Source organism: Sphaerodactylus townsendi, linkage group LG04 (genome assembly GCF_021028975.2).
Source record: "Sphaerodactylus townsendi isolate TG3544 linkage group LG04, MPM_Stown_v2.3, whole genome shotgun sequence".
NCBI classification, from domain to species: Eukaryota; Metazoa; Chordata; class Lepidosauria; order Squamata; family Sphaerodactylidae; genus Sphaerodactylus; species Sphaerodactylus townsendi.
The window spans coordinates 87,055,085-87,067,789 of record NC_059428.1 but is presented as its reverse complement, the minus strand read 5'-3'; the positions used below and the strand labels follow the sequence as shown (position 1 = coordinate 87,067,789).

The following is a 12,705-nucleotide window of genomic DNA, read 5'->3' as shown; positions in this document are numbered from 1 at the left end:
TTTTCATTTAGCTTAATATCTGAATTTAAAAAAAGATTTGGGATTAATGTTATATCCTGATTTTCTCCCTGACTGGAACCCAAAGCAACTTTCCACATCCTTATCCCTTCCTCCACTTAAACCTCACAATCATCACCTTGAGAAGGTACATTAGATTGACAGTTTGTGTTGGGCCCAGGGTCACCCAGTGAGCTTTCATGGGATTTGAATCTGGTGGTCCCAGCCTTAGTATGATACACTATGCTGTGGCATGGCTCAGTAATGTTACAATATTAATCACCTGTAGGATGATTCCACACTCACCAACTCAACCTAGGTTTAACCTGGGTACTCCCTACATCCGGCGAGTTCCACGCAGGTCCGTTCCTGCTCTGCTCCATCCTGCCGTTAAATTTCCAACTCCAGGTACAGTTTTTTTGGCGAACCCAGGTTGAAGCTGGTAAAGTGGGGAATCTCCATCGCCTCGATTCGCCCGTTCAGCCAATCACAGAAAAATGTCTTGGGGATGCACGGAATAGGCCTTTCCTCCCCTTGCTTCTGTATAGAAGCGATGGTCATGCGCTTAAATGGAGGGCAGATTACATGCTGCTCATAGCAACAAAAGAAAAAACGGAACGCACGATCGCATTCCCGCTGCAATGCAGCAGCCTATCAGGAACAAGGAGCGAATGACGCACTGAGGTGATCCCGTCCTCTGAGTTCGGCTCCGGCAGGACGACCTCGGCTGCTGTGGGGAGGAATTGGCACTTCAGCCCGATGGGTCGAACCTAGGTCGAGTTGGTGAGTGCGGAATCATTCGTAGAGTACTAAAAAAAAGGCATGTATGCAATTTTTTTTCTTTTAAAGAGTAATGGGCAAGTAACTTTTGAAGACTGACCTATCTGAATCAGGAGCCCTCTAGTCATATACATAGCACTTTTTTAGTTTAAAAAGTGCCAGTACTCATATATAAGATTGTGCTGATTTCCATCAATTCCCCTGTTCCTCTAAAGATCCCGACTTTACTCCTCCTGAGGGGCCACTAATCCACAGGAACAACATTTTGAAAGGCTCTGCGGGCTGTAGCAGAAGAGAAGGGGTTGCTGCTGCCCTCTCTTCTTCTCCTCCTCTGTCAGGCTCCTTCCCCTTTACATTCCTCTGCCCAGCCTGTTCCCATGGCAACTAATCTGCCAGGTTACTTGCCAGTCAGGGGCCACAGCAGCTCACACCATTGCCTGGCCTGCTTTACCCCACCCGGCCTTCTTTCACTCAGCCTTGTCCTCTCAAGGGAGTGAGGAAGAGCAGTCAACTGCCAGCTACTTCTCAGAAACTCGTTCTATCCTACCCGGAGGTTTCCTGTGTGATGCTTCCACAGGCTCTCACCTCACAGGGTGGTTCATTTCCGCCACCCAGATCTGTGCACCTGACCCAGCCATGATCTGCGCACCTGACCCAGCCATGGCAACTTGGGTCCCTGAACACCTGAACTGGAATACATGCCCCGACCTACCTCCTCCTTTTCTGTCTTTCTCTGACCCATAAGGATTGGGATTTGGGAGACCCCTGGAAAAGGTATTTGTATTCGGCCCTGATGAGAAACCTGTCAAAGAAAACCCTATTATACTAGTATCCAACAAGTTAACATATATCTAAGTAAAATGTAAGTCTTACATGAATAGAAAGACAAGCCAGCACAACTTAAGCAAAGAACCACCAAAACATACACATGTGGCTTAAAACCCCGGTCAAGATAGAGTCTTATATTAGTATTCAATTAAACAGGCCACATCATGTCACAGTCCAACACATAATTATGTGTATCTAAATCTAACAAAAGGTAGTTTAATAAAGTGCCAGGTTCTATTGCTTTAATAGATGTTTGCCTTTGAATGGAGCTAGATACAAATCTTATAACTGTCAGTAAAATTCAGGGAATATGTCCATTTCAATAGGAAATCAGACACTTTCTACATCTTCAAACTGCAATCTGCTATCTTTTCCACTGTAGGGTTATCTGAGACTCCAACTAATCACTCAACCTATGCATCTTTGGAATGTAGACTTTACATTGTGTGAAGACAGGAATCACAGTTCAAGTTCCTGACTAGATATTTCAACTATTCAAAACAAAATCAAATCACTCTCGGCCTGCCTGCCTGCCTGCCCACCCACCTACCCTCCCTTCCCTTGCTTTCCAGAACAGCCTCTTCCCATCTTAGGCATGTCTTTCCAGTATCCTCATCATCTCCCCGATAAAGGGAATTTAATGGCTGAAGGAATGAGCAACTAATGTGGGAAGGCCCAACTCAGGCTTGAACTTGATATGTGCCAGGTGGTACATGAATTAAAAAAGGTTGGGAACCACTGCTCTACAGAACCTGGAGCCATAAAAGGTAAGATAATACCCTGACATAGATCATGATCTAGATGGGCAACCTTGTCAAATCTCAGAAACTAAGAAGGATTGTCCCTGGTCAGTATTTGGATGGAATATTATCAAGGAAGCCCAGGGTTGCTACACTGTGTCAGGCAACGGTAAAGCACCTCTATTGTATCTTGCCTTGGAAACCTTATGGGATTGCCATAAGCCAGCTGCAACTTTTCACCAATAATGTTGGCAATACATTGAAATACATTGTCCATTCCTAAGACACATTATTCTACCTTTGGAGGCTTTTGACTGAAGAACACAATCACTTCCAGCACAGTGCCAAAATCTGAAGATTAAAAAAAAGTAATTACAATATCTTTTCTTCTCCTTAGAATTCACTCCCAGACACTTTCCTGGTATGGGAAATAAATATGATGGAGTATAACAAACACAATTGAACTTTTACTTGGGGAAAAAACTGTGCTATCTGTGTAAAAAGACACTGTTCTTTTGGACTACAAACTATCCACAGCTGCAAATAATCACATCTTTCTGCCTTTGCTGTGCTTCAGGTACAAATGAGGTTGTTTGTTAAATTTCTCTAGATTTCTTTTTACTAGCACCTCCTGCAGAAGAATTTTTTTAAACAGTTTTAGCACTTGATGCAAAGTTAGCTTCATGCTGACTTTTTGATCAAAAGGAATTATGGCAGCAATTCTTAATTTTTAATTCACTACTACCCCAAGTATATAATACTGAATGGCACCCAAAGTCTAAGTTAAAATAAGGAAATAAAGACAACACTCTGCACAAGGCAGCTTGATTTAGATAGAAATATTTATAGCTACATAAAATGCTCACATCTCTGGCATATACTCAGTGATATTATTGTGCTCAGTGGCCATCAGGATTTGATTATCATTAACTATGTGCTTTTTTAAACGAGCCTGGGACAGAGTGAACCATCTGAAACAACTTTTGCTGTGCTGCCAAATCTTCTCCTCAACTCTCCCAACTGGCGAGAAGGGAATCTAAGGGTTCTGAATGGCCCCAAGATTTGTAAATTAACCTTTGGGGGCTTATTTTATAAGATGAATTTTATTCCATTGCGTTATTAAATATATTAGAAAAATCTACTAAAAAGGTGAGGTTTTGTTTTTGTAAATATCAAAAAATCTCCTAAAAATCTCCTAAAAATCTGGAATAGTTCTGGGATTTCATCACACAGAAACAGTCTGACAGATTGGATTGTTTTTGGGTTTTTTGTATTAACCCCAGACTAAAACAATGCATCAGACCAAGCAAACTGTGTCAATGCTCCTTCACACCAGGGATAGTCTGATAACCATACGTCAAGACAGAATTTATGACACGACAGATGTGTGAAAAAATGAGCCTGCACCCAACCAATCTCTCATAGTTTTATTATCTTTATTTTCTTGGTGTTTCTCATTGTCAATGTAACAAAAATGACATGTAAAACAACAAACGTCAGCACAACTGAACCAAAAAGAATCCTGTCAGGATGACTGTCAGTGCTATCCCAGCTGATATATATACCTGCAGACTCATGGATACAGATATAAAATTGTGAAACCATGGGGGTAAAATGTGGTGGTGGGGTTTGAAATATATTCAATATTTACATATTCTTACTAACCTAAATTTCTTTTACTAATTTGTCATAAAATACATCATATAATTTAGTACAATTTTATATGCCATTTGGCATATTTATGAAATTTAAAAATATAAATATTTCCATTGTCTATAATAAAAACTTCAAGTGTACCCAATACTTATGGTGTGCAAACTTCCACACCATATGTAATATGAGCACATGTACCTTTAATTTTTGCCATCTGAGAAGAAGGAAAAATAAAAGTTGATAGAAACCATATTCTGTAGTAAACAAAAGGAAGTGTATTATCTAAACAGAAACTCCCTCGAAGAGCTTGACTGGATATTAGGCTAAACTTCTGACATTGAAAACACTAAACTCTTTAACAATGTTAAACACATAATATTAATTGTTGCCTAAACTACTTACATTTATACAAACAAAATCTGGAAAATATTGAATATGTCTGTAGTGTGAAATTTTTTCCCCCAGTACTCCCCCAAATTTCCCATCCCAAAAAAATGAAAGGAAAGCCTCATGGAAAAACATACAGATAAAGTCCCTCACCACCCCGAAAATGCCATTTTATTTTTATGGGCCTCCACATCTGTATTTGTAGATAGCATCAAGCAGCCACAAGCTCCAACAGACTATATGCATATTGTTAGGAATGGAGCTCAGCTGGTGACTCCCAGTAAATAAAAGCGCTCAGGAAAAAAATGAAGATGTTTCAGAGTGCCTGATTGACTGAAAAAAGAAAAACAAGCAATGACGGCTACTATCAAATCTGGCAAATAAAGGCAAAAATTAGTATTCCATTCTCAAATTCCTGATATGCAGCTGTACATGGTTTACATACAGATCACTATCCTGGCAATTAGAAACTGACTTTTACTGTACTGTCTAATTCACATGACAGAAGATGCAGTCTTAAAGAATGACATCTTTTGAGCAAACAAAACAAACAAACCCAACATCTATTTCAGGGGAGTCATTGGCTCTGCATGACAAAACTAGGTTCCAATGGTGGCCTTTTCTGTATATCCCATTTATGTCATTTTCAGCTTGGAAATAAAATGTTTCCTCCGTAGAGCTCCACATTATTTTTTTCTCCCTTCGGTTTTTGGAAACATTTCCAAAACACTCTTCTCCACTGTATCTGAAAACTATTCTATAGTGTTTTATCATTTTTTCCTGCCAAAACCACAGGCTATTTTCCATGCTGCCTATGCAGTCACCAGACCACAATTTTGGTGCTTGCTCTGCCATTTTTTGGTCCCTCGCCTGACAGTTTTGCCCATTTCCTCTTTACATGTATTATTTCCGGCATTTTTCTCTCCTTCAACCCCTCCCACTTTTTGGTATCAACAAATCAGAAATGCTATGCCACATTACTATGGCACATGCGTGGGAAACAAACTGGTGCCCATGAAACAACATTTTGAGAAGGGGAATGTGGACAACTTTATCATAAATGTTGGGACTGAAAATATGTTTGAAATGGCGCAATCGGTGTTTACGGAAAAGACCAGACGCAACGTTAAAAGCATCTTTAAAATGAAACTACTCAAACTTATGTATAGCCCTTTCTGCACGGGCGGAATATGGTGCCCTGGGGATGGCAAAAACGCCGCCCCCAGGGAGCCAAGCCTCACAGACAGGTGTGCAGCTGCTTCGCGAGGCCAAGAAAGGGTCGCAAAGCGAAGCGGCGTGGAAGCCGCCGCTTGGAGCCGCTGCTGTGCAAATGGCAGTGGCTCCAAGGCGCTTCTCCCCCCCCCCCCATGTTCTGGTTTGTTTCAACCATATGTACCCATGCGGCCCTCCGGGCGCCAGTTGCTCAAGGCCTGGGGACACGCCTCTGCCCCTGCAACCTCCGAGAGCCGTCGCAAGAGGGCAGGGGGGCGTGTCCCTTGGCCTCAGCGACGTGCCTGAGGGCCGCAGGACAGGTAGGTCGGCCTGATGATGGCGCAGCTCTGCGCCGTTGTCCCGGGAGGTTCTGGGAGGTTCTGGGACTGTTCATGCGAACGGTCCCAGAGGGGTCAGGTTGGCGTCATCTACGCCGACCCGACCCCTTCTGTTGCCGTGCAGAAACGGCCTATGAGCGAGGGTTCATATACCCTCCATTTCACAATCCATGTTGGACTATGTAGGTCAATTCCCCATGGGGGAAATAAAGTGTAACAGACCTGGTAGCTGTCCTGGGACAATTGGAGAACTCCCCATGGCTCCTGGGTTCAAATTCAGCTCAGTCCCATGCCAGCCCTGTGATACCAGGGTTTTTCAGAAACCACCAGGAAGGTACACCTTTTCTGGCGTTTTCTGGCGAACACGGCATGAACCCGGTATCATGGGGAATCGTTTGGCATGTTTCTGGCCGCTCTGAATCTCCATTCTTTCTGGCAGCCAATCATAGCTAAGTGTCCTGGGCATGCGCAGAACGGGAGACTTAGGGCGGGCAGGAATGCGCACCTTTAAAAAATTCTTCGTGCATACGAAGCCACGACCGTGCAATCAATGAGTGCATGTTTATGCGCTGTTTCTAGCTACATAGAACACTGCTTTATGACGATGTAGCTACGAAGCAGTTATGTTAAAAAAGGAACACCCATTTATATTCCCGCCATAGAGCAACAGCCAATCAGGAACGAGGAGCAGAAGAAGCACCGAGATGATCCTGGGCTCTGATTTCAATACAAGGCGGTTTCAATACAAGAACTCGGCTGCTGTGGGGAGTGACAGACCGGGATCAAAAGGTACTAGTATTTTATGGTCCTGGTTCAATCCAAGGATTATTCTCCCGATGGGGAATCGACCATAGTCTCTCTGATCAAAATAGTGCTTGACTAAAATCTGAGAAAGACACCTGGATAACTATTTCTTGGAATGTGGTGGGATGGCACTCCAAGTTTGCAGACAATTGTTCTATGTCCCTTCTCAGTCAGTTTGATATTCTTTGTATTCAGGAATCTTGGTGCACTGATGTTGCCCAAGTTGCCCTTTCGGGCCTTCAACAGTTTATCAAACCAGTCACAAAAACAACTCAATATGGGAGAGCCTGCGGTGGCCTGATAACTTTTGTTGCTGAAACGCTGAAAGGGACTTCTCGACAATTGGACTGGCTAGAAGTAATTTTCTGTCAGATTGTTGAGTTAAATAATAAAGCCATTTTATGTATAAATGGTATCTGCCCTCACCAGGGAGGGATGACAAGTTGTGTATGAGGTTAAACAATATTTTAGAAAGAGTAAAGGAAGAATATCCTTCTGCAGAGGTTTGAAATATGGGTGATAAGGCCAAATTGAAACTATTCAAAAAAAAAATTCTTAGGAAAATCTTAGGTTTACCTCAAGCCATGCAATCCCCTTTGTTATGTTTGGAAGTTGATATTCCAGCTATTAAACAAGAATTCATCTTGCTACTACTCTACAAAAGGATGGCAAGTTTAAATAGTAACAATTTAGCTAGCCTATGTTATGAGGCTAAAGTAAGGTCAAATAAATGGGAAAAATTGTTGACCCTCATTTTACAACAGTATGAAATAACATCCTTAGAGTCTATAAAGTCCTCAGGATCAAAACAAATTTGCTCACAGCTTCTCAACAAAAATGCTATCCAAGACAGAAAGAGCACTGCAAATTCAAAATGCTTCCCTTGCTATTCAACAGTGAAGAAAAACAAAACCATAGCTCAATATTTAACGAACCTTACAGTTGCTAACCTCCGAAAGGCCTTCACCAGCCTAAGGTTTCAATCTTTTCCAACTGAATTTATCTTGGGGAGATATAATAAAATTCCAAAAGAACTACAGTTGTGTAAATGCAGGTTAGATCAGATTGAGGGCCTCCCATATTAGATTTTGAGCTGCCCTTCTACAATTATTTAAGGGATAAATATCTAAGAAAGATCTTAATAGAGTAGAATGGTAATGATGAAGAAAATTGAATAAATATAATCGGCTATAAATAAAAATATAAATAAATAAAAAGTCAGTTTTCTCAAAGCTGACGTATTCCCAGAGATCACAGGATTTGTTTCCATTTTTATGTTCGTAGATGCAAAAATAAGATGGAAGAGGGCAGTAGGAGTAGCTTAGAGCTGCACTGTAACAGGGATTGTAGTTGCAGTGCTGCAAGTCTAGATGCGGTACTTCATTCTCGGTTCCTAATTTAGCTTAACATATTGTGCGAGGTTTTATGTTTTATGATTATTGTATTTGATGGTCTGTGGCTGACAAAATAAAGATTTATTGATCTATTTTATATCACATGTATCTGAAACCATATTTGGGAGCACAGGCCACAAGGAGTCACATTTATGATCCACACAATCACAAAGTTTTCCTTAGGCTGGTAATGCCCTTTTAGACAAAAGTGCTCATCTAAAATTCAGATGAGAAACAGCCTAGTAAACCTTACAGAAAACAGGATTATGGCAGACATGAACAACCAAGAAAGATTTATTTATGTGTTAGATTTCTAACTCATCCTTTCTTGACCAATTAACATTTATTTTAAAGAAAGGAAAAAACTCTCAGTATATACTTTACAGCAATTCTATGATACAAGCACAAAATGGCAAGGTTCCTTCCTCCATTTATAAGCTTCTATATAAGCCACTCATGAGATGTATTTCACAACCACATATGACTCAATTGAAATTGGCAGGAACATAAATGCAGACCTTAACAGCTTCCTATTTTTGGAGGACTTCCTTCTGGAAGGGAAATCAAAGTCACAAAGCACCGTTGCTTGAAATGTTAATGTTAAGACATTTCATTATGGGAATGTAATTCCTATCTTTCTAATCGCAAAAAAACAAACACAATTCATAAATGCATGTGATTTAACCAACTGTCCAGTCTGCTTCCATATCTGGTGAAGATTTCTAGGACTACCATCTTAGTGGATTGAAATATTTGAGGAACAAAACATGCCATGATTTGATGTTAGAGCCCCTGCTCTAACAATGCAAATTAGTTTACATTACTACAACTAAATGATAAAAGCTGAAAAAGTTATACTGATTTTTGCTACTTTTGACAGTAGCCAAAACAATAATTGCAAAGAATGGATACAATAATATTATTCCATCACAGAAGGAATCACCACACAAAGATCAACATTTCTAGAAATGTTCAGGTTAAGGCAAAGTCAGTAAGGCAGACTTTTGTAATACATGGTGTCAACTTAATGAATACTGAAAATTTAATTTTATCCTAAGAGCCAGGCATGTATGGGTTTCACACAACAGATCACTTTTCCTTAAGCCTAGTTTGTTCTTCCTGCAGGCTTGGAAGCATTTGGAATGCAGCAAGAAGGGGAAATTGGCAAAAGTAACTCCCCAAACATATACAAACGTGTACATCCTTTGAAAGTTTTTGTTGGATTTATGGATGAGTTGCTTAAGGAATGGATAACATTTGCCCTCCTCCAGTCTTGTGCTACTTCTCTCATCCTCCAAGAGGTCATGAAGATGAACAGAAATGTTGGTTCCTATAGCAAACCTCCTGAAGGAATCTACAGTTCAGCATAATGCCTGGGAGGGGGTAAAATTGACCTCCATGGAAGGTTTAGGCATAATCTAAGGCAGGCTAGCCTGATCTCATCAGATCATGGAAGCTAAGCAGGGTCAGGTCTGGTCAGTATTTGGATGAGAAACCACCAAACAACACCAGGGTTGCTACACGGGGCAGGCAATGGCAAATCATCTTTGAATGACTCTTGCCTGGAAAACCCTACAGGGTTTCCATAAGTCAGTTGTGACTTGACAAGGTGGTGGTGGGAAAGCCACAATTGCTACCACTTGAAATCCTATCACTTGAAGCTGGGAGGTACCTAGTCGCTAGCAGCTTGGAGCTATGTGTCACTTGCCAATAAAGGCAGACAACATTTTAATTGGATTTGAAAACCTCATATACTACACTTATATAAGTTCCGCAACTTAGTTATATTCTCTATTGCAGTAAGAGAACAAATTACAGGAATTTAAGAGGCAAAAAATTAACCTGACGGATTCTTTTTGGGAGGGTGTAATTGGTTCAGGTTTAAATGCATACCATGCATGCACACTGCAGACACTGTTCTTTTCAATGCACAGCCAATTAGTGGGTCACATAAGCAGCTGTCAGGACACATAACGCCACCAAAACCACACAGAATGCCAATTTTTCTCACTCTTTAAAAATACTGAAACTTCAAGGGCAGCCAATGAAGTTGACAGGCAGTAGATTTAGGATGGAAATACTTCTTTACACAAGAATGATTAAAGTGTGGAATGCTGACAAAGTGATGACCATACACAGAAGGCTTAAAAGGGAAAATGACGGATTCATAGAGGATAGGTGGCTTTCAGCCATGATGATACAGGAAACCGCCACATTCAGAGGCAGTCAACCTCTGAATTCCTGTACCAGGTGCCATCATCAGGGAAAATTATTGGCTTCTATGCCCTGTTGTTGGCCTTCCAGAGAAATTGGTTGGCCACTGTGTGAGACAAGATGCTGGATTCAATGAACCACCCGTGTGCTGTAGAAGTGCTTTTCTTGCATTCTTAGAGAGAACAAAAGCAATACCCCCTTCCCACTTGAAACTTTTCCCAAACATAATGTCCAGGTTAAATTACAAAATTCTTGCAACAAAACATATTTCTCTTGAGAGGCATCGAGCTAAGCTACAAACTGTATACTAACAAATTTGCAAATTATTGGGTTTCAGATAGGGATAAAATGATGTTTTTTAGCTGCTGGTACAGAAAACTGCTTTGTTAGCAGAGACTAAAATAGAAAGCAAGAATTGAAACTAAGAATATTTACAAAGCATTTGTGAATTATTTTGAATTCAAAACTAAAGCACTGAATTCAGCACTAAAGCATAATCTCAAATACCCAGTAAATACAAGTTTTGTCATTTTTCATAAAATGATATTTACTTTGGCTTATTTTACCTTGGCACCATATCTAGAGGATCATCTATGTAAATGAAATATATGGTGTCTCATACATTTACAAAGTCAGAGTACTGGCAATAAACAGTGGCACATTGTTACATGATAGTGGTACATATTATACCACTTTTATACCACTATGGCAGATTCCGCACGGGTTGGTGGAGCCCCGGGGCTGTTTGCATGCTGAGGTGCAAGCATCCACAGAGTGGCTGTGGCCCGCAGGGGCACTTCCACATGGAGGCACCTCCTTTTTTTCCCCACACTGTGGTTGAAGGACAGCGAGGGCATGCCTCCCTGTTCCTGCAGAGCTCCGCAGGGAGAGAAGGTAAGTGTGGGGGGAAATGAAGCAGCGCCTTCAACCTGGTACTGTTCCTACGGCACCAGTAGGAAAACACTGTTTTCCAAAAGCCTTGCTCATTGAGCGAGGCAGGGAAACAGCGTTTCTGCCGGGGGGGAGGGGAGCACGGCACTGTCTTGTGGAGGCAGCAGACATGCAAACAGTGCCTCTGAAATAGTGTTTTTACTGTTCCAGGGGCGCTGTTTTAGCCCATGCGGACTCCTCCTAAGAAAGTCATTTTTTAAAAAAATCTCAAAGCATGCATGCAACAATATACTTGCAAGGGTTTGTTTTACCTATTACTATACTATACTAGTTTTACCTATTACTATAAAGTTTTGTAGGAAATAAATATTTTTGTAAAACCACAAACCAGAAATGTACCCACACCCACAACCTACTTAGAAACCATACCACCAGCTTACAGTTGGCTTTTGCAAGAAACTAGAAAAAGATCTAGAAAAATATTTTTTCCTTCACAGTCATCTTACTAATTAAAACCATATCTAACCCAGCCATATCCACTACACACAAGAAATGTGACAAAAGCTATGCTGAGTAATTTTGAAAATGCTGTTAATTGTTTATGTATTTGTGGCATGTGGTGCGCAAAACTTCATGTTGAAAATACAGCTTAAAAAAATCTTACTAACCAACTGATGGATTTCCTGAAACCATATTTAGCATTGCTCAGTAATTAGATCGGTAATATACATAAACCAATAGTCTGCCTCAGAAAAGGATGTAGGGTTTTATATTCCTCTGCCACAGAACTCAGCATACTGGATCTTCTTTGCTGTAGAATGCTCCGCCTGGGTCCTAGTGCCTACCTAGCCCTGCCCCTTCAATCCATTTGGAAGTAAAAATACATTTTGGCATTCAGTTTAATTATACAACAGTATACAAAATATTGCACAAAATAATGGTTTTGACAAGGGCAACACACTCATATTCTAAAGCAGAAGCATACAATTTTCTCGACCTCTATATCTCAACTGATCATACTAACATCTTTTTCTGAGACATACGGCTGAGAAAGACAATAAACTAGTGATCTTTCTTGCAACATACAACTTCAAAAAAAGTGTTTTATGTATTCTCAGATCCATTTACTTCATGGCAGAGTTGTACAGCTGTTACAGTAATGCGTCAGATCTGGAGATTGTATCATAATTTCCATTTGACTATTAAGGTCACTGACTAACTTCTGGTCAGTCACTATCCCAAGACCCTGTACAATATAGATAGGGTTCAATTGTGATTTTATTAATGACTCATCTGAGTCATATTTAAGACCCAACCCTCTAATGGGCTGTCAAGAGGCATGGCAACATTCAGTGGAGCATACTCCAACCATGAAGTAGCTAAAACAGTTTTTAACTTAACCTAGCCTGCATAAAAGAATCCACAGAGTACAGCTGTAATTCCACCATCCTCCACCCACACAGGCAA

At 40.7% G+C, this 12,705-nt stretch overlaps 1 protein-coding gene across 1 annotated transcript in view; it reads right to left on the bottom strand.

Moving 5' to 3' along the window:
• ARHGAP6 (Rho GTPase activating protein 6) overlaps positions 1-12,705 on the bottom strand; it is a 269,026-nt gene that overhangs the window by 107,474 nt on the left and 148,847 nt on the right. The gene's annotated exons all lie outside the window — the stretch shown is intronic.